Genomic DNA, 24265 nt, shown 5'->3' on the forward strand with positions numbered 1-24265 from the left:
TCCCTCACATTGACTAATTAACACAGAAATTGTGTAGCTATGAAATACTATGGGTTCTATGCATCTCCTTCTAAATTGAGTAACTTTTCTATGGAAACGACTGGATATTCATTTGGGCCACGAGTTTCTCCTGTCCGATGCACTATTCCTTCTTTACCGCATCCCTCGCTCCCTCACATTGACGAATTAACACAGAAATTGCGTCGCTATGATATACTATGGGTTCTATGCATGTCCTTCTAAATTGAGTAACGTTTCTATGGAAACGACTGGATATTCTTTTGGGCCACGAGGTTCTCTTGTCCGATGCACTATTCCTTCTTTAACGCATCCCTCGCTTCCTCTCATTAACGATTTAAAACAGAAATTGCGTCGCTATGAAATACTATGGGTTCTATGCATCTCCTTGTACATTGAGTAACGTTTCTATGGAAACGACTGGATATTATTTTGGGCCACGAGTTTCTCCTTTCCGATGCACTATTCCTTCTTTACTGCATCCCTCGCTCCCTCACATTGACGAATTAACACAGAAATTGCGTCGCTATGAGATACTATGGGTTCTATGACATCTCCCTCTAGATTGAGTAACGTTTCTATGGAAACGACTGGAAATTCTTTTGGGCCACGAGTTTCTCCTGTCCGATGCAATATTCCTTCTTTAACGCATCCCTCGCTCCCTCACATTGACGAATTAAAACAGAAATTGCGTCGCTATGAAATACTATGGGTTCTATGCATCTTCTTCTAAATTGAGTAACATTTCTATGGAAACGACTGCATATTCTTTTGGGCCACGAGTTTCTCCTGTCCGAAGCACTATTCCTCCTTTAACGCATCCCTCGCTCCCTCACATTGACGACTTAACACAGAAATTGCGTCGCTATGAGATACTATGGGTTCTATGACTTCTCCTTCTAAATTGAGTAACGTTTCTATGGAAACGACTGGATATTCTTTTCGGCCACGAGTTTCTCCTGTTCGATGCACTATTCCATCTTTAACGCATCCCTCGCTCCCTCACATTGACGAATTAACACAGAAATTGCGTCGTTATGAAATACTATGGGTTCTGTGACATCTCCTTCTAAATTGAGTAACGTTTCTATTGAAACGACTGGATATTATTTGGGCCACGAGTTTCTCCTGTCCGATGCACTATTCCTTCTTTACTGCATCCCTCGCTCCCTCACATTGACTAATTAACACAAAAATTGTGTCACTATGAAATACTATGGGTTCCATGCATCTCGTTCTAAATTGAGTAACGTTTCTATGGAAACGACTGGATATTCTTTTGGGCCACGAGTTTCTCCTGTCCGATGCACTATTCCTTCTTTACTGCATCCCTCGCTCCCTCACATTGACTAATTAACACAGAGATTGTTTCGCTATCAAATACTATGGGTTCTATGCATCTTTTACTGAATTGAGTAATGTTTCTATGGAAAAGACTGGATATTCTTTTAAGCCACGAGTTTCTCCTGTCCGATGCACTATTCCCTCTTTACCGCATCCCTCGCTCCCTCACATTGACGAATTAACACAGAAATTGCGTCGCTATGATATACTATGGGTTCTATGCATCTCCTTCCAAATTGAGTAGCGTTTCTATGGAAGCGACTGGATATACTTTTGGGACATGAGTTTCTCCTGTCCGATGCACTATTCCGTCTTTAACGCATCCCTCGCTTCCTCACATTAACGATTTAAAACAGAAATTGCGTCGCTATGAAATTCTAAGGGTTCTATGCATCTCCTTGTACATTGAGTAACGTTTCTATGGAAACGACTGGTAATTCTTTTGGGCCACGAGTTTCTCCTGTCCGATGCACTATTCCTCCTTTAACGCATCCCTCGCTCCCTCACATTGACGAATTAACACAGAAATTGCGTCGCTATGAGATACTATGGGTTCTATGTTATCTCCTTCTAGATTGAGTAACGTTTCTATGGAAACGACTGCATATTCTTTTGGGCGACGAATTTCTCCTGTCTAATGCACTATTCCATCTTAAACGCATCCCTCGCTCCCTCACATTGACGAATTAACACAGAAATTGCGTCGCTATGAAATACTATGGTTTCTATGCATCTCCTTCTAAATTGAGTAACGTTTCTATGGAAACGACTGGAAATTCTTTTGGGCCACGAGTTTCTCCTGTCCGATGCACTATTCCTTCTTTACTGCATCCCTCGCTCCCTCACATTGACTTATTAACACAGAGATTGTGTCGCTATGAAATACTATGGGTTCTATGCATCTGCTTCTAAATTGAGTAACGTCTCTATTTAAACGACTCGATATCCTTTTGGGCCACGCGTTTCTCCTGTCCGTTGCACTATTCCTTCTTTACTGCATCCCTCGCCCCTCACATTGACTAATTACACAGAAATTGTATCGCTATGAAATTCTATGGGTTCTATGCATCTCCTGCTAAATTGAGTAACGTTTCTATGGAAACGACTGGATATTCTTTTGGGCCACGAGTTTCTCCTGTTCGATGCACTATTCCTTCTTTACTGCATCCCTCGCTCCCTCACATTGACTTATTAACACAGAGATTGTGTCGCTATGAAATAATATGGGTTCTATGCATCTTCTTCTAAATTGAGTAACGTTTCCATGGAAACGACTGGATATTCTTTTGGGCCACGAGTTTCTCCTGTCCGATGCACTATTCCTCCTTTAACGCATCCCTCGCTCACTCACACTGAGGAATTAACACAGCAATTGCGTCGCTATGAAATACTATGTATTCTATGACATCTCCTTCTAAATTGAGTAACGTTTCTACGGAAACGACTGGATATTATTTGGGCCACGAGTTTCTCCTGTCCGATGCACTATTCCTTCTGTACTGCATCCCTCGCTCCCTCACATTGACTAATTAACACAGAAATTGTGTAGCTATGAAATACTATGGGTTCTATGCATCTCCTTCTAAATTGAGTAACTTTTCTATGGAAACGACTGGATATTCATTTGGGCCACGAGTTTCTCCTGTCCGATGCACTATTCCTTCTTTACCGCATCCCTCGCTCCCTCACATTGACGAATTAACACAGAAATTGCGTCGCTATGATATACTATGGGTTCTATGCATGTCCTTCTAAATTGAGTAACGTTTCTATGGAAACGACTGGATATTCTTTTGGGCCACGAGGTTCTCTTGTCCGATGCACTATTCCTTCTTTAACGCATCCCTCGCTTCCTCTCATTAACGATTTAAAACTGAAATTGCGTCGCTATGAAATACTATGGGTTCTATGCATCTCCTTGTACATTGAGTAACGTTTCTATGGAAACGACTGGATATTATTTTGGGCCACGAGTTTCTCCTTTCCGATGCACTATTCCTTCTTTACTGCATCCCTCGCTCCCTCACATTGACGAATTAACACAGAAATTGCGTCGCTATGAGATACTATGGGTTCTATGACATCTCCCTCTAGATTGAGTAACGTTTTTATGGAAACGACTGGAAATTCTTTTGGGCCACGAGTTTCTCCTGTCGGATGCACTATTCCATCTTAAACGCATCCCTCGCTCCCTCACATTGACGAATTAACACAGAAATTGCGTCGCTATGAAATACTATGGGTTCTATGCATCTCCTTCTAAATTGAGTAACGTTTCTATGGAAACGACTGGATATTCTTTTGGGCCACGAGTTTCTCCGATCCGATGCACCATTCCTTCTTTAACGCATCCCACGCTCCCTCACATTGACGAATTAAAACAGAAATTGCGTAGCTATGAAATACTATGGGTTCTATGCATCTCCTTCTACATTGAGTAACGTTTCTATGGAAACGACTGGATATTCTTTTGGGCCACGAGATTCTCCTGTCCGATGCAATATTCCTTCTTTAACGCATCCCTCGCTCCCTCACATTGACGAATTAAAACAGAAATTGCGTCGCTATGAAATACTATGGGTTCTATGCATCTTCTTCTAAATTGAGTAACATTTCTATGGAAACGACTGCATATTCTTTTGGGCCACGAGTTTCTCCTGTCCGAAGCACTATTCATCCTTTAACGCATCCCTCGCTCCCTCACATTGACGACTTAACACAGAAATTGCGTCGCTATGAGATACTATGGGTTCTATGACTTCTCCTTCTAAATTGAGTAACGTTTCTATGGAAACGACTGGATATTCTTTTCGGCCACGAGTTTCTCCTGTTCGATGCACTATTCCATCTTTAACGCATCCCTCGCTCCCTCACATTGACGAATTAACACAGAAATTGCGTCGTTATGAAATACTATGGGTTCTGTGACATCTCCTTCTAAATTTAGTAACGTTTCTATTGAAACGACAGGATATTATTTGGGCCACGAGTTTCTCCTGTCCGATGCACTATTCTTTCTTTACTGCATCCCTCGCTCCCTCACATTGACTAATTAACACAAAAATTGTGTCACTATGAAATACTATGGGTTCCATGCATCTCGTTCTAAATTGAGTAACGTTTCTATGGAAACGACTGGATATTCTTTTGGGCCACGAGTTTCTCCTGTCCGATGCACTATTCCTTCTTTACTGCATCCCTCGCTCCCTCACATTGACTAATTAACACAGAGATTGTTTCGCTATCAAATACTATGGGTTCTATGCATCTTTTACTGAATTGAGTAATGTTTCTATGGAAAAGACTGGATATTCTTTTAAGCCACGAGTTTCTCCTGTCCGATGCACTATTCCCTCTTTACCGCATCCCTCGCTCCCTCACATTGACGAATTAACACAGAAATTGCGTCGCTATGATATACTATGGGTTCTATGCATCTCCTTCCAAATTGAGTAGCGTTTCTATGGAAGCGACTGGATATACTTTTGGGACATGAGTTTCTCCTGTCCGATGCACTATTCCGTCTTTAACGCATCCCTCGCTTCCTCACATTAACGATTTAAAACAGAAATTGCGTCGCTATGAAATTCTAAGGGTTCTATGCATCTCCTTGTACATTGAGTAACGTTTCTATGGAAACGACTGGTAATTCTTTTGGGCCACGAGTTTCTCCTGTCCGATGCACTATTCCTCCTTTAACGCATCCCTCGCTCCCTCACATTGACGAATTAACACAGAAATTGCGTCGCTATGAGATACTATGGGTTCTATGTTATCTCCTTCTAGATTGAGTAACGTTTCTATGGAAACGACTGGATATTCTTTTGGGCGACGAATTTCTCCTGTCTAATGCACTATTCCATCTTAAACGCATCCCTCGCTCCCTCACATTGACGAATTAACACAGAAATTGCGTCGCTATGAAATACTATGGTTTCTATGCATCTCCTTCTAAATTGAGTAACGTTTCTATGGAAACGACTGGAAATTCTTTTGGGCCACGAGTTTCTCCTGTCCGATGCACTATTCCTTCTTTACTGCATCCCTCGCTCCCTCACATTGACTAATTAACACAGAAATTGTGTCGCTATGAAATACTATGGGTTCAATGCATCTCCTTCTAAGTTGAGTAACGTTTCTATGGAAACGACTGGATATTCTTTTGGGCCACGAGTTTCTCCTGTCCGATGCACTATTCCTCCTTTAACTCATCCCCCGCTCCCTCACTTTGCCGAATTAACACAGAAATTGCGTCGCTATGAAATACTTTGGGTTCTATGACATCTTCTTCTAAATTGAGTAACGTTTCTATGGAAACGACTGGATATTCTTTTGGGCCACGAGTTTCTCCTGTCCGATGCACAATTCCTTCTTTAACGCATCCCACGCTCCCTCACATTGACGAATTAAAACAGACATTGCGTCGCTATGAAATACTATGGGTTCTATGCATCTCCTTCTACATTGAGTAACGTTTCTATGGAAACGACTGGATATTCTTTTGGGCCACGAGTTTCTCCTGTCCGATGCACTATTCCTCCTTTAACGCATCCCTCGCTCACTCACATTGAGGAATTAACACAGCAATTGCGTCGCTATGAAATACTATGTATTCTATGACATCTCCTTCTAAATTGAGTAACGTTTCTATGGAAAGACTGGATAATCTTTTTCGCCACGAGTTTCTCCTGTCCGATGCACTATTCCTTCTTTACTGCATCCCTCGCTCCCTCACATTGACTAATTAACACAGAAATTGTGTCGCTATGAAATACTATGGGTTCTATGCATCTCCTCCTAAATTGAGTAACGTTTCTATGGAAACGACTGGATATTCTTTTGGGCCACGAGATTCTCCTGTCCGATGCACTATTCCTTCTTTAACGCATCCCTCGCTCCCTCACATTGACTTATTAACACAGAGATTGTGTCGCTATGAAATACTATGGGTTCTATGCATCTTCTTCTAAATTGAGTAACGTTTCTATTGGACCGACTGGATATTCTTTTGGGCCTCGAGTTTCTCCTGTCTGATGCACTATTCCTCCTTTAACGCATCCCTCGCTCACTCACATTGAGGATTTAACACAGCAATTGCGTCGATATGAAATACTATGTATTCTATGACATCTCCTTCTAAATTGAGTAACGTTTCTACGGAAACGACTGGATAATATATGGGCAACGAGTTTCTCCTGTCCGATGCACTATTCCTTCTTTACTGCATCCCTCGCTCCCTCACATTGACGAATTAACACAAAAATTGCGTCGCTATGAAATACTATGGGTTCTGTGACATCTCCTTCTAAATTGAGTAACGTTTCTCTGGAAACGTCTGGATATTATTTGGGCCACTAGTTTCTCCTGTCAGATGCACTATTCCTTCTTTACTGTATCCCTCGCTCCCTCACATTGACTAATTAACACAGAAATTGTTTCGCTATGAAATACTATGGGTTCTATGCATCTCCTACTGAATTGAGTAACGTTTCTATGGAAAAGACTGGATATTCTTTTGGGCCACGAGTTTCTCCTGTCCGATGCACTATTCCTTCTTCAACGCATCCCTCGCTCCATCACATTGACGAATTAACACAGAAATTGCGTCGCTATGAAATATTGTGGGTTCTATGCATCTCCTTCTAAATTGAGTAACGTTTCTATGGAAACGACTGGATATTCTTTTGGGCTACGAGATTCTCCTGTCCGATGCACTATTCCTTCTTTAACGCATCCCTCGCTCCTTCACATTGACGAATTAAACAGAAATTGCGTCGCTATGAAATACTATAGGTTCTATGCATCTTCATCTAAATTGAGTCACGTTTCAATGGAAACGACTGGATATTCTTTTGGGCCACGAGTTTCTCCGGTCCGATGCACTATTCCTTCTTTACTGCATCCCTCGCTCCCTCACATTGACGACTTAACACAGAAATTGCGTCGCTATGAGATTCTATGGGTTCTATGACTTCTCCTTCTAAATTGAGTAACGTTTCTATGGAAACGACTGGAAATTCTTTTGGGCCACGAGTTTCTCCGGTCCGATGCACTATTCCTTCTTTACTGCATCCCTCGCTCCCTCACATTGACGAATTAACACAAAAATTGCGTCGCTACGAAATACTATGGGTTCTGTGACATCTCCTTCTAAATTGAGTAACGTTTCTCTGGAAACGTCTGGATATTATTTGGGCCACTACTTTCTCCTGTCAGATTCACTATTCCTTCTTTACTGTATCCCTCGCTCCCTCACATTGACTAATTAACACAGAAATTGTTTCGCTATGAAATACTATGGGTTCTATGCATCTCCTACTGAATTGAGTAACGTTTCTATGGAAAAGACTGGATATTCTCTTGGGCCACGAGTTTCTCCTGTCCGATGCACTATTCCTTCTTTAACGCATCCCTCGCTTCATCACATTGACGAATTAACACAGAAATTGCGTCGCTATGAAATATTATGGGTTCTATGCATCTCCTTCTAAATTGAGTAACGTTTCTATGGAAACGACTGGATATTCTTTTGGGCCACGAGATTCTCCTGTCCGATGCACTATTCCTTCTTTAACGCATCCATCGCTCCCTCACATTGACGAATTAAACAGAAATTGCGTCGCTATTAAATACTATGGGTTCTATGCATCTTCATCTAAATTGAGTCACGTTTCTATGGAAACGACTGGATATTCTTTTGGGCCACGAGTTTCTCCTGTCCGATGCACTATTCCTCCTTTAACGCATACCTCGCTCCCTCACATTGACGAATTAACACAGAAATTGCGTCGCTATTAATTACTATGGGTTCTGTGACATCTCCTTCTAAATTGAGTAACGTTTCTATGGAAACGACTGGATATTATATGGGCCACGAGTATCTCCTGTCCGATGCACTATTGCTTCTTTACTGCATCCCTCGCTCCCTCACATTGACTAATTAACACAGAAATTGTGTCGCTATGATATACTATGGGTTCTATGCATCTCCTTCAAAATTGAGTAACGTTTCTATGGAAACGACTGGATACTCTTTGGGGCCACGAGATTCTCCTGTCCGATGCACTATTCCTCCTTTAACGCATCCCTCGCTCCCTCACATTGACGAATTAACACAGAAATTGCGTCGCTATGAGATACTATGGGTTCTATGACATCTCTTTCTAATTTGAGTAACGTTTCTATGGGAACGACTGGATATTCTTTTCAGCCACGAGTTTCTCCTGTCCGATGCACTATTCCATCTTTAACGCATCCCTCGCTCCCTCACATTGACGAATTAACACAGAATTTGCGTCGCTATGAAATACTATGGGTTCTATGCATCTCCTTCTAAATTGAGTAGCGGTTCTATTTAAACGACTCGATATCCTTTTGGGCCACGCGTTTCTCCTGTCCGTTGCACTATTCCTTCTTTACTGCATCCCTCGCCCCTCACATTGACTAATTACACAGAAATTGTATCGCTATGAAATTCTATGGGTTCTATGCATCTCCTGCTAAATTGAGTAACGTTTCTATGGAAACGACTGGATATTCTTTTGGGCCACGAGTTTCTCCTGTTCGATGCACTATTCCTTCTTTACTGCATCCCTCGCTCCCTCACATTGACTTATTAACACAGAGATTGTGTCGCTATGAAATAATATGGGTTCTATGCATCTTCTTCTAAATTGAGTAACGTTTCCATGGAAACGACTGGATATTCTTTTGGGCCACGAGTTTCTCCTGTCCGATGCACTATTCCTCCTTTAACGCATCCCTCGCTCACTCACACTGAGGAATTAACACAGCAATTGCGTCGCTATGAAATACTATGTATTCTATGACATCTCCTTCTAAATTGAGTAACGTTTCTACGGAAACGACTGGATATTATTTGGGCCACGAGTTTCTCCTGTCCGATGCACTATTCCTTCTGTACTGCATCCCTCGCTCCCTCACATTGACTAATTAACACAGAAATTGTGTAGCTATGAAATACTATGGGTTCTATGCATCTCCTTCTAAATTGAGTAACTTTTCTATGGAAACGACTGAATATTCATTTGGGCCACGAGTTTCTCCTGTCCGATGCACTATTCCTTCTTTACCGCATCCCTCGCTCCCTCACATTCACGAATTAACACAGAAATTGCGTCGCTATGATATACTATGGATTCTATTCATCTCCTTCTAAATTGAGTAGCGGTTCTATGGAGACGACTGGAAATTCTTTTGGGCCAAGAGTTTCTCCTGTCCGATGCACTATTCCTTCTTTACTGCATCCCTCGCTCCCTCACATTGACTAATTAACACAGAAATTGTGTCGCTATGAAATACTATGGGTTCAATGCATCTCCTTCTAAATTGAGTAACGTTTCTATGGAAACGACTGGATATTCTTTTGGGCCACGAGTTTCTCCTGTCCGATGCACTATTCCTCCTTTAACGCATCCCCCGCTCCATCACATTGCCCAATTAACACAGAAATTGCGTCGCTATGAAATATTATGTGTTCTATGCATCTCCGTCTAAATTGAGTAACGTTTCTATGGAAACGACTGGATATTCTTTTGGGCCACGAGATTCTCCTGTCCGATGCACTATTCCTTCTTTAACGCATCCCTCGCTCCCTCACATTGACTTATTAACACAGAGATTGTGTCGCTATGAAATACTATGGGTTCTATGCATCTCCTTCTAAATTGAGTAACGTTTCTATGGAAACGACTGGATATTCTTTTGGGCCACGAGTTTCTCCAGTCCGATGCACCATTCCTTCTTTAACGCATCCCACGCTCCCTCACATTGACGAATTAAAACAGAAATTGCGTCGCTATGAAATACTATGGGTTCTATGCATCTCCTTCTACATTGAGTAACGTTTCTATGGAAACGACTGGATATTCTTTTGGGCCACGAGACTCTCCTGTCCGATGCACTATTCCTTCTTTAACGCATCCCTCGCTCCCTCACATTGACGAATTAAAACAGAAATTGCGTCGCTATGAAATACTATGGGTTCTATGCATCTTCTTCTAAATTGAGTAACGTTTCTATGGAAACGACTGGATATTCTTTTGGGCCACGAGTTTCTCCTGTCCGAAGCACTATTCCTCCTTTAACGCATCCCTCGCTCCCTCACATTGACGACTTAACACAGAAATTGCGTCGCTATGAGATACTATGGGTTCTATGACTTCTCCTTCTAAATTGAGTAACGTTTCTATGGAAACGACTGGATATTCTTTTCGGCCACGAGTTCCTCCTGTCCGATGCACTATTCCATCTTTAACGCATCCCTCGCTCCCTCACATTGACGAATTAACACAGAAATTGCGTCGTTATGAAATACTATGGGTTCTGTGACATCTCCTTCTAAATTGAGTAACGTTTCTATTGATACGACTGGATATTATTTGGGCCACGAGTTTCTCCTGTCCGATGCACTATTCCTTCTTTACTGCATCCCTCGCTCCCTCACATTGACTAATTAACACAGAAATTGTGTCACTATGAAATACTATGGGTTCCATGCATCTCGTTCTAAATTGAGTAACGTTTCTATGGAAACGACTGGATATTCTTTTGGGCCACGAGTTTCTCCTGTCCGATGCACTATTCCTTCTTTACCGCATCCCTCGCTCCCTCACATTGACGAATTAACACAGAAATTGCGTCGCTATGATATACTATGGGTTCTATGCATGTCCTTCTAAATTGAGTAACGTTTCTATGGAAACGACTGGATATTCTTTTGGGCCACGAGGTTCTCTTGTCCGATGCACTATTCCTTCTTTAACGCATCCCTCGCTTCCTCTCATTAACGATTTAAAACAGAAATTGCGTCGCTATGAAATACTATGGGTTCTATGCATCTCCTTGTACATTGAGTAACGTTTCTATGGAAACGACTGGATATTATTTTGGGCCACGAGTTTCTCCTTTCCGATGCACTATTCCTTCTTTACTGCATCCCTCGCTCCCTCACATTGACGAATTAACACAGAAATTGCGTCGCTATGAGATACTATGGGTTCTATGACATCTCCCTCTAGATTGAGTAACGTTTCTATGGAAACGACTGGAAATTCTTTTGGGCCACGAGTTTCTCCTGTCGGATGCACTATTCCATCTTAAACGCATCCCTCGCTCCCTCACATTGACGAATTAACACAGAAATTGCGTCGCTATGAAATACTATGGGTTCTATGCATCTCCTTCTAAATTGAGTAACGTTTCTATGGAAACGACTGGATATTCTTTTGGGCCACGAGTTTCTCCAGTCCGATGCACCATTCCTTCTTTAACGCATCCCACGCTCCCTCACATTGACGAATTAAAACAGAAATTGCGTAGCTATGAAATACTATGGGTTCTATGCATCTCCTTCTACATTGAGTAACGTTTCTATGGAAACGACTGGATATTCTTTTGGGCCACGAGATACTCCTGTCCGATGCAATATTCCTTCTTTAACGCATCCCTCGCTCCCTCACATTGACGAATTAAAACAGAAATTGCGTCGCTATGAAATACTATGGGTTCTATGCATCTTCTTCTAAATTGAGTAACATTTCTATGGAAACGACTGCATATTCTTTTGGGCCACGAGTTTCTCCTGTCCGAAGCACTATTCCTCCTTTAACGCATCCCTCGCTCCCTCACATTGACGACTTAACACAGAAATTGCGTCGCTATGAGATACTATGGGTTCTATGACTTCTCCTTCTAAATTGAGTAACGTTTCTATGGAAACGACTGGATATTCTTTTCGGCCACGAGTTTCTCCTGTTCGATGCACTATTCCATCTTTAACGCATCCCTCGCTCCCTCACATTGACGAATTAACACAGAAATTGCGTCGTTATGAAATACTATGGGTTCTGTGACATCTCCTTCTAAATTGAGTAACGTTTCTATTGAAACGACTGGATATTATTTGGGCCACGAGTTTCTCCTGTCCGATGCACTATTCCTTCTTTACTGCATCCCTCGCTCCCTCACATTGACTAATTAACACAAAAATTGTGTCACTATGAAATACTATGGGTTCCATGCATCTCGTTCTAAATTGAGTAACGTTTCTATGGAAACGACTGGATATTCTTTTGGGCCACGAGTTTCTCCTGTCCGATGCACTATTCCTTCTTTACTGCATCCCTCGCTCCCTCACATTGACTAATTAACACAGAGATTGTTTCGCTATCAAATACTATGGGTTCTATGCATCTTTTACTGAATTGAGTAATGTTTCTATGGAAAAGACTGGATATTCTTTTAAGCCACGAGTTTCTCCTGTCCGATGCACTATTCCCTCTTTACCGCATCCCTCGCTCCCTCACATTGACGAATTAACTCAGAAATTGCGTCGCTATGATATACTATGGGTTCTATGCATCTCCTTCCAAATTGAGTAGCGTTTCTATGGAAGCGACTGGATATACTTTTGGCACATGAGTTTCTCCTGTCCGATGCACTATTCCGTCTTTAACGCATCCCTCGCTTCCTCACATTAACGATTTAAAACAGAAATTGCGTCGCTATGAAATTCTAAGGGTTCTATGCATCTCCTTGTACATTGAGTAACGTTTCTATGGAAACGACTGGTAATTCTTTTGGGCCACGAGTTTCTCCTGTCCGATGCACTATTCCTCCTTTAACGCATCCCTCGCTCCCTCACATTGACGAATTAACACAGAAATTGCGTCGCTATGAGATACTATGGGTCCTATGTTATCTCCTTCTAGATTGAGTAACGTTTCTATGGAAACGACTGGATATTCTTTTGGGCGACGAATTTCTCCTGTCTAATGCACTATTCCATCTTAAACGCATCCCTCGCTCCCTCACATTGACGAATTAACACAGAAATTGCGTCGCTATGAAATACTATGGTTTCTATGCATCTCCTTCTAAATTGAGTAACGTTTCTATGGAAACGACTGGAAATTCTTTTGGGCCACGAGTTTCTCCTGTCCGATGCACTATTCCTTCTTTACTGCATCCCTCGCTCCCTCACATTGACTAATTAACACAGAAATTGTGTCACTATGAAATACTATGGGTTCCATGCATCTCGTTCTAAATTGAGTAACGTTTCTATGGAAACGACTGGATATTCTTTTGGGCCACGAGTTTCTCCTGTCCGATGCACTATTCCTTCTTTACCGCATCCCTCGCTCCCTCACATTGACGAATTAACATAGAAATTGCGTCGCTATGATATACTATGGGTTCTATGCATGTCCTTCTAAATTGAGTAACGTTTCTATGGAAACGACTGGATATTCTTTTGGGCCACGAGGTTCTCTTGTCCGATGCACTATTCCTTCTTTAACGCATCCCTCGCTTCCTCTCATTAACGATTTAAAACAGAAATTGCGTCGCTATGAAATACTATGGGTTCTATGCATCTCCTTGTACATTGAGTAACGTTTCTATGGAAACGACTGGATATTATTTTGGGCCACGAGTTTCTCCTTTCCGATGCACTATTCCTTCTTTACTGCATCCCTCGCTCCCTCACATTGACGAATTAACACAGAAATTGCGTCGCTATGAGATACTATGGGTTCTATGACATCTCCCTCTAGATTGAGTAACGTTTCTATGGAAACGACTGGAAATTCTTTTGGGCCACGAGTTTCTCCTGTCGGATGCACTATTCCATCTTAAACGCATCCCTCGCTCCCTCACATTGACGAATTAACACAGAAATTGCGTCGCTATGAAATACTATGGGTTCTATGCATCTCCTTCTAAATTGAGTAACGTTTCTATGGAAACGACTGGATATTCTTTTGGGCCACGAGTTTCTCCAGTCCGATGCACCATTCCTTCTTTAACGCATCCCACGCTCCCTCACATTGACGAATTAAAACAGAAATTGCGTAGCTATGAAATACTATGGGTTCTATGCATCTCCTACTACATTGAGTAACGTTTCTATGGAAACGACTGGATATTCTTTTGGGCCACGAGATTCTCCTGTCCGATGCAATATTCCTTCTTTAACGCATCCCTCGCTCCCTCACATTGACCAATTAAAACAGAAATTGCGTCGCTATGAAATACTATGGGTTCTATGCATCTTCTTCTAAATTGAGTAACATTTCTATGGAAACGACTGCATATTCTTTTGGGCCACGAGTTTCTCCTGTCCGAAGCACTATTCCTCCTTTAACGCATCCCTCGCTCCCTCACATTGACGACTTAACACAGAAATTGCGTCGCTATGAGATACTATGGGTTCTATGACTTCTCCTTCTAAATTGAGTAACGTTTCTATGGAAACGACTGGATATTCTTTTCGGCCACGAGTTTCTCCTGTTTGATGCACTATTCCATCTTTAACGCATCCCTCGCTCCCTCACATTGACGAATTAACACAGAAATTGCGTCGTTATGAAATACTATGGGTTCTGTGACATCTCCTTCTAAATTGAGTAACGTTTCTATTGAAACGACTGGATATTATTTGGGCCACGAGTTTCTCCTGTCCGATGCACTATTCCTTCTTTACTGCATCCCTCGCTCCCTCACATTGACTAATTAACACAAAAATTGTGTCACTATGAAATACTATGGGTTCCATGCATCTCGTTCTAAATTGAGTAACGTTTCTATGGAAACGACTGGATATTCTTTTGGGCCACGAGTTTCTCCTGTCCGATGCACTATTCCTTCTTTACTGCATCCCTCGCTCCCTCACATTGACTAATTTACACAGAGATTGTTTCGCTATCAAATACTATGGGTTCTATGCATCTTTTACTGAATTGAGTAATGTTTCTATGGAAAAGACTGGATATTCTTTTAAGCCACGAGTTTCTCCTGTCCGATGCACTATTCCCTCTTTACCGCATCCCTCGCTCCCTCACATTGACGAATTAACACAGAAATTGCGTCGCTATGATATACTATGGGTTCTATGCATCTCCTTCCAAATTGAGTAGCGTTTCTATGGAAGCGACTGGATATACTTTTGGGACATGAGTTTCTCCTGTCCGATGCACTATTCCGTCTTTAACGCATCCCTCGCTTCCTCACATTAACGATTTAAAACAGAAATTGCGTCGCTATGAAATTCTAAGGGTTCTATGCATCTCCTTGTACATTGAGTAACGTTTCTATGGAAACGACTGGTAATTCTTTTGGGCCACGAGTTTCTCCTGTCCGATGCACTATTCCTCCTTTAACGCATCCCTCGCTCCCTCACATTGACGAATTAACACAGAAATTGCGTCGCTATGAGATACTATGGGTTCTATGTTATCTCCTTCTAGATTGAGTAACGTTTCTATGGAAACGACTGGATATTCTTTTGGGCGACGAATTTCTCCTGTCTAATGCACTATTCCATCTTAAACGCATCCCTCGCTCCCTCACATTGACGAATTAACACAGAAATTGCGTCGCTATGAAATACTATGGTTTCTATGCATCTCCTTCTAAATTGAGTAACGTTTCTATGGAAACGACTGGAAATTCTTTTGGGCCACGAGTTTCTCCTGTCCGATGCACTATTCCTTCTTTACTGCATCCCTCGCTCCCTCACATTGACTAATTAACACAGAAATTGTGTCGCTATGAAATACTATGGGTTCAATGCATCTCCTTCTAAGTTGAGTAACGTTTCTATGGAAACGACTGGATATTCTTTTGGGCCACGAGTTTCTCCTGTCCGATGCACTATTCCTCCTTTAACTCATCCCCCGCTCCCTCACTTTGCCGAATTAACACAGAAATTGCGTCGCTATGAAATACTTTGGGTTCTATGACATCTTCTTCTAAATTGAGTAACGTTTCTATGGAAACGACTGGATATTCTTTTGGGCCACGAGTTTCTCCTGTCCGATGCACAATTCCTTCTTTAACGCATCCCACGCTCCCTCACATTGACGAATTAAAACAGAAATTGCGTCGCTATGAAATACTATGGGTTCTATGCATCTCCTTCTACACTGAGTAACGTTTCTATGGAAACGACTGGATATTCTTTTGGGCCACGAGTTTCTCCTGTCCGATGCACTATTCCTCCTTTAACGCATCCCTCGCTCACTCACATTGAGGAATTAACACAGCAATTGCGTCGCTATGAAATACTATGTATTCTATGACATCTCCTTCTAAATTGAGTAACGTTTCTATGGAAAGACTGGATAATCTTTTTCGCCACGAGTTTCTCCTGTCCGATGCACTATTCCTTCTTTACTGCATCCCTCGCTCCCTCACATTGACTAATTAACACAGAAATTGTGTCGCTATGAAATACTATGGGTTCTATGCATCTCCTCCTAAATTGAGTAACGTTTCTATGGAAACGACTGGATATTCTTTTGGGCCACGAGATTCTCCTGTCCGATGCACTATTCCTTCTTTAACGCATCCCTCGCTCCCTCACATTGACTTATTAACACAGAGATTGTGTCGCTATGAAATACTATGGGTTCTATGCATCTTCTTCTAAATTGAGTAACGTTTCTATTGGACCGACTGGATATTCTTTTGGGCCTCGAGTTTCTCCTGTCTGATGCACTATTCCTCCTTTAACGCATCCCTCGCTCACTCACATTGAGGATTTAACACAGCAATTGCGTCGATATGAAATACTATGTATTCTATGACATCTCCTTCTAAATTGAGTAACGTTTCTACGGAAACGACTGGATATTATATGGGCAACGAGTTTCTCCTGTCCGATGCACTATTCCTTCTTTACTGCATCCCTCGCTCCCTCACATTGACTAATTACCACAGAAATTGTGTCGCTATGAAATACTATGGGATCTATGCATCTCCTTCTAAATTGAGTAACGTTTCTATGGAAACGACTGGAAATTCTTTTGGGCCACGAGTTTCTCCTGTCCGATGCACTATTCCGTTTTTACTGCATCCCTCGCTCCCTCACATTGACGAATTAACACAAAAATTGCGTCGCTATGAAATACTATGGGTTCTGTGACATCTCCTTCTAAATTGAGTAACGTTTCTCTGGAAACGTCTGGATATTATTTGGGCCACTAGTTTCTCCTGTCAGATGCACTATTCCTTCTTTACTGTATCCCTCGCTCCCTCACATTGACTAATTAACACAGAAATTGTTTCGCTATGAAATACTATGGGTTCTATGCATCTCCTACTGAATTGAGTAACGTTTCTATGGAAAAGACTGGATATTCTTTTGGGCCACGAGTTTCTCCTGTCCGATGCACTATTCCTTCTTCAACGCATCCCTCGCTCCATCACATTGACGAATTAACACAGAAATTGCGTCGCTATGAAATATTATGGGTTCTATGCATCTCCTTCTAAATTGAGTAACGTTTCTATGGAAACGACTGGATATTCTTTTGGGCTACGAGATTCTCCTGTCCGATGCACTATTCCTTCTTTAACGCATCCCTCGCTCCCTCACATTGACGAATTAAACAGAAATTGCGTCGCTATGAAATACTATAGGTTCTATGCATCTTCATCTAAATTGAGTCACGTTTCAATGGAAACGACTGGATATTCTTTTGGGCCACGAGTTTCTCCTGTCCGATGCACTATTCCTCCTTTAACGCATCCCTCGCTCACTCACACTGAGGAATTAACACAGCAATTGCGTCGCTATGAAATACTATGTATTCTATGACATCTCCTTCTAAATTGATTAACGTTTCTACGGAAACGACTGGATATTATTTGGGCCACGAGTTTCTCCTGTCCGATGCAGTATTCCTTCTTTACTGCATCCCTCGCTCCCTCACATTGACTAATTAACACAGAAATTGTGTAGCTATGAAATACTATGGGTTCTATGCATCTCCTTCTAAATTGAGTAACGTTTCTATGGAAACGACTGGATATTCATCTGGGCCACGAGTTTCTCCTGTCCGATGCACTATTCCTCCTTTACCGCATCCCTCGCTCCCTCACATTGACGAATTAACACAGAAATTGCGTCGCTATGATATACTATGGGTTCTATTCATCTCCTTCTAAATTGAGTAGCGTTTCTATGGAGACGACTGGAAATTCTTTTGGGCCACGAGTTTCCCCTGTCCGATGCACTATTCCTTCTTTACTGCATCCCTCGCTCCCTCACATTGACTAATTAACACAGAAATTCTGTCGCTATGAAATACTATGGGTTCAATGCATCTCCTTCTAAATTGAGTAACGTTTCTATGGAAACGACTGGATATTCTTTTGGGCCACGAGTTTCTCCTGTCCGATGCACTATTCCTCCTTTAACGCATCCCCCGCTCCCTCGCATTGCCCAATTAACACTGAAATTGCGTCGCAATGAAATATTATGTGTTCTATGCATCTCCGTCTAAATTGAGTAACGTTTCTATGGAATCGACTGGATATTCTTTTGGGCCACGAGATTCTCCTGTCCGATGCACTATTCCTTCTTTAACGCATCCCTCGCTCCCTCACATTGACTTATTAACACAGGATTGTGTCGCTATGAAATACTATGAGTTCTATGCATCTCCTTCTAAATTGAGTAACGTTTCTATGGAAACGACTGGATATTCTTTTGGGCCACGAGTTTCTCCAGTCCGATGCACCATTCCTTCTTTAACGCATCCCACGCTCCCTCATATTGACGAATTAAAACAGAAATTGCGTCGCTATGAAATACTATGGGTTCTATGCATCCCCTTCTACATTGAGTAACGTTTCTATGGAAAAGACTGGATATTCTTTTGGGCCACGAGTTTCTCCTGTCCGATGCACTATTCCTCCTTTAACGCATCCCTCGCTCACTCACATTGAGGAATTAACACAGCAATTGCGTCGCTATGAAATACTATGTATTCTATGACATCTCCTTCTAAATTGATCAACGTTTCTATGGAAACGACTAGATATTCTTTTGCGCCACGAGTTTCTCCTGTCCGATGCACTATTCCTTCTTTACTGCATCCCTCGCTCCCTCACATTGACTAGTTAACACAGAAATTGTTTCGCTATCAAATAATATGGGTTCTATGCATCTCCTACTGAATTGAGTAACGTTTCTATGGAAAAGCCTGGATATTCTTTTAAGCCACGAGTTTCTCCTCTCCGATGCACTATTCCTTCTTTAACGCATCCCTCGCTCCCTCACATTGACGAATTAACACAGAAATTGCGTCGCTATGAAATATTATGGGTTCTATGCATCTCCTTCTAAATTGAGTAACGTTTCTATGGAAACGACTGGATATTCTTTTGGGCCACGAGATTCTCCTGTCCGATGCACCTTTCCTTCTTTAACGCATCCCTCGCTCCCTCACATTGACTTATTAACACAGAGATTGTGTCGCTATGAAATACTATGGGTTCTATGCATCTCCTTCTAAATTGAGTAACGTTTCTATGGAAACGACTGGATATTCTTTTGGGCCACGAGTTTCTCCTGTCCGATGCACTATTCCTCCTTTAACGCATCCCTCGCTCACTCACATTGAGGAATTAACACAGCAATTGCGTCGCTATGAAATACTATGTATTCTATGACATCTCCTTCTAAATTGAGTAACGTTTCAACGGAAACGACTGGATATTATTTGGGCCACGTGTTTCTCCTGTCCGATGCACTATTCCTTCTTTACTGCATCCCTCGCTCCCTCACATTGACTAATTAACACAGAAATTGTGTCGCTATGAAATACTATGGGTTCTATGCATCTCCTTCTAAATTGAGTAACGTTTCTATGGAGACGACTGGATATTCTTTTGGGCCACGAGTTTCTCCTGTCCGATGCACTATTCCTTCTTTACCGCATCCCTCGCTCCCTCACATTGACGAATTAACACAGAAATTGCGTCGCTATGATATACTATGGGTTCTATGCATCTCCTTCCAAATTGAGTAGCGTTTCTATGGAAGAGACTGGATATACTTTTGGGACATGAGTTTCTCCTGTCCGATGCATTATTCCGTCATTAACGCATCCCTCGCTTCCTCACATTAACGATTTAAAACAGAAATTGCGTCGCTATGAAATACTATGGGTTCTATGCATCTCCTTGTACAATGAGTAACGTTTCTATGGAAACGACTGGTAATTCTTTTGGGCCACGAGTTTCTCCTGTCCGATGCACTATTCCTCCTTTAACGCATCCCTCGCTCCCTCACATTGACGAATTAACACAGAAATTGCGTCGCTATGAGATACTATGGGTTCTATGTTATCTCCTTCTAGATTGAGTAACGTTTCTATGGAAACGACTGGATATTCTTTTGGGCGACGAGATTCTCCTGTCTAATGCACTATTCCATCTTAAACGCATTCCTCGCTCCCTCACATTGACGAATTAACACAGAAATTGCGGCGCTATGAAATACTATGGGTTCTATGCATCTCCTTCTAAATTGAGTAACGTTTCTATGGAAACGACTGGAAATTCTTTTGGGAAACGAGTTTCTCCTGTCCGATGCACTATTCCTTCTTTACTGCATCCCTCGCTCCCTCACATTGACTAATTAACACAGAAATTGTGTCGCTATGAAATACTATGGGTTCAATGCATCTCCTTCTAAGTTGAGTAACGTTTCTATGTAAACGACTGGATATTCTTTTGGGACACGAGTTTCTCCTGTCCGATGCACTATTCCTCCTTTAACTCATCCCCCGCTCCCTCACATTGCCGAATTAACACAGAAATTGCGTCGCTATGAAATACTTTGGGTTCTATGACATCTTCTTCTAAATTGAGTAACGTTTCTATGGAAACGACTGGATATTCTTTTAGGCCACGAGTTTCTCCTGTCCGATGCACTATTACTTCTTTACTGCATCCCTCGCTCCCTCACATTGACTAATTAACACAGAAATTGTTTCGCTATCAAATACTATGGGTTCTATGCATCTCCTACTGAATTGAGTAACGTTTCCATGGAAAAGACTGGATATTCTTTTGGGCCACGAGATTCTCCTGTCCGATGCACCTTTCCTTCTTTAACGCATCCCTCGCCCCCTCACATTGACTTATTAACACAGAGATTGTGTCGCTATGAAATACTATGGGTTCTATGCATCTCCTTCTAAATTGAGTAACGTTTCTATGGAAACGACTGGATATTCTTTTGGGCCACGAGTTTCTCCTGTCCGATGCACTATTCCTCCTTTAACGCATCCCTCGCTCACTCACATTGAGGAATTAACACAGCAATTGCGTCGCTATGAAATACTATGTATTCTATGACATCTCCTTCTAAATTGAGTAACGTTTCTACGGAGACGACTGGATATTATTTGGGCCACGAGTTTCTCCTGTCCGATGCACTATTCCTTCTTTACTGCATCCCTCGCTCCCTCACATTGACTAATTAACACAGAAATTGTGTCGCTATGAAATACTATGGGTTCTATGCATCTCCTTCTAAATTGAGTAACGTTTCTATGGAGACGACTGGATATTCTTTTGGGCCACGAGTTTCTCCTGTCCGATGCACTATTCCTTCTTTACCGCATCCCTCGCTCCCTCACATTGACGAATTAACACAGAAATTGCGTCGATATGATATACTATGGGTTCAATGCATCTCCTTCCAAATTGAGTAGCGTTTCTATGGAAGAGACTGGATATACTTTTGGGACATGAGTTTCTCCTGTCCGATGCACTATTCCGTCTTTAACGCATCCCTCGCTTCCTCACATTAACGATTTAAAACAGAAATTGCGTCGCTGTGAAATACTATGGGTTCTATGCATCTCCTTGTACAATGAGTAACGTTTCTATGGAAACGACTGGATATTCTTTTGGGCGACGAGTTTCTCCTGTCTAATGCACTATTCCATCTTAAACGCATCCCTCGCTCCCTCACATTGACGAATTAACACAGAAAGTGCGTCGCTATGAAATACTATGGGTTCTATGCATCTCCTTCTAAATTGAGTAACGTTTCTATGCAAACGACTGGAAATTCTTTTGGGCCACGAGTTTCTCCTGTCCGATGCACTATTCCTTCTCTACTGCATCCCTCGCTCCCTCACATTGACTAAATAACACAGAAATTGTGTCGCTATGAAATACTATGGGTTCTATGCATCTCCTTCCAAATTGAGTAACGTTTCTATGGAAACGACTGGATATTCTTTTGGGCCACGAGTTTCTCCTGTCCGATGCACTATTCCTTCTGTAACGCATCCCTCGCTCCCTCACATTGACTTATTAACACAGAGATTGTGTCGCTATGAAATATTATGGGTTCTATGCATCTCCTTCTAATTTGAGTAACGTTTCTATGGAACCGACTGGATATTCCTTTGGGCCTCGAGTTTCTCCTGTCCGATGCACTATTCCACCTTTAACGCATCCCTCGCTCACTCACATTGAGGATTTAACACAGCAATTGCGTCGATATGAAATGCTATGTATTCTATGACATCTCCTTCTAAATTGAGTAACGTTTCTACGGAAACGACTGGATATTATTTGGGCAACGAGTTTCTCCTGCCCGATGCACTATTCCTTCTTTACTGCATCCCTCGCTCCCTAACATTGACTACTTAACACAGAAATTGTGTCGTTATGAAATACTATGGGTTCTATGCATCTCCTTCTAAATTGAGTAACGTTTCTATGGAAACGACTGGAAATTCTTTTGGGCCACGAGTTTCTCCTGTCCGATGCACTATTCCTTCTTTACTGCATCCCTCGCTCCCTCACATTGACGAATTAATACAAAAATTGCGTCGCTATGAAATACTATGAGTTCTGTGACATCTCCTTCTAAATTGAGTAACGTTTCTCTGGAAACGTCTGGATATTATTTGGGCCACGAGTTTCTCCTGTCAGATGCACTATACCTTCTTTACTGGATCCCTCGCTCCCTCACATTGACTAATTAACACAGAAATTGTTTCGCTATGAAATACTATGGGTTCTATGCATCTCCTACTGAATTGAGTAACGTTTCTATGGAAAAGACTGGATATTCTTTTGGGCCACGAGTTTCTCCAGTCCGATGCACCATTCCTTCTTTAACGCATCCCACGCTTCCTCACATTGACGAATTAAAACAGAAATTGCGTCGCTATGAAATACTATGGGTTCTATGCATCTCCTTCTACATTGAGTAACGTTTCTATGGAAACGACTGGATATTCTTTTGGGCCACGAGTTTCTCCTGTCCGATGCACTATTCCTCCTTTAACGTATCCCTCGCTCACGCACATTGAGGAATTAACACAGCAATTGCGTCGCTATGAAATACTATGTATTCTATGACATCTCCTTCTAAATTGATTAACGTTTCTATGGAAACGACTGGATATTCTTTTGCGCCACGAGTTTCTCCTGTCCGATGCACTATTCCTTCTTTACTGCATCCCTCGCTCCCTCACATTGACTAATTAACACAGAAATTGTTTCGCTATCAAATACTACGGGTTCTATGCATCTCCTACTGAATTGAGTAACGTTTCTATGGAAAAGACTGGATATTCTTTTAAGCCACGAGTTTCTCCTGTCCCATGCACTATTCCTTCTTTAACGCATCCCTCGCTCCCTCACATTGACGAATTAACACAGAAATTGCGTCGCTATGAAATATTATGGGTTCTATGCATCTCCTTCTAAATTGAGTAACGTTTCTATGGAAACGCGACTGGATATTCTTTTGGGCCACGAGTTTCTCCTGTCCGATGCACTATTCCTCCTTTAACGCATCCCTCGCTCACTCACATTGAGGAATTAACACAGCAATTGCGTCGCTATGAAATACTATGTATTCTATGACATCTCCTTCTAAATTGAGTAATGTTTCTACGGAAACGACTGGATATTATTTGGGCCACGAGTTTCTCCTGTCCGATGCACTATTCCTTCTTTACTGCATCCCTCGCTCCCTCACATTGACTAATTAACACAGAAATTGTGTCGCTATGAAATACTATGGGTTCTATGCATCTCCTTCTAAATTGAGTAA

The sequence above is a fragment of the Schistocerca piceifrons genome, chromosome 4 (assembly GCF_021461385.2).
Source record: "Schistocerca piceifrons isolate TAMUIC-IGC-003096 chromosome 4, iqSchPice1.1, whole genome shotgun sequence".
Classification (NCBI taxonomy): Eukaryota; Metazoa; Arthropoda; class Insecta; order Orthoptera; family Acrididae; genus Schistocerca; species Schistocerca piceifrons.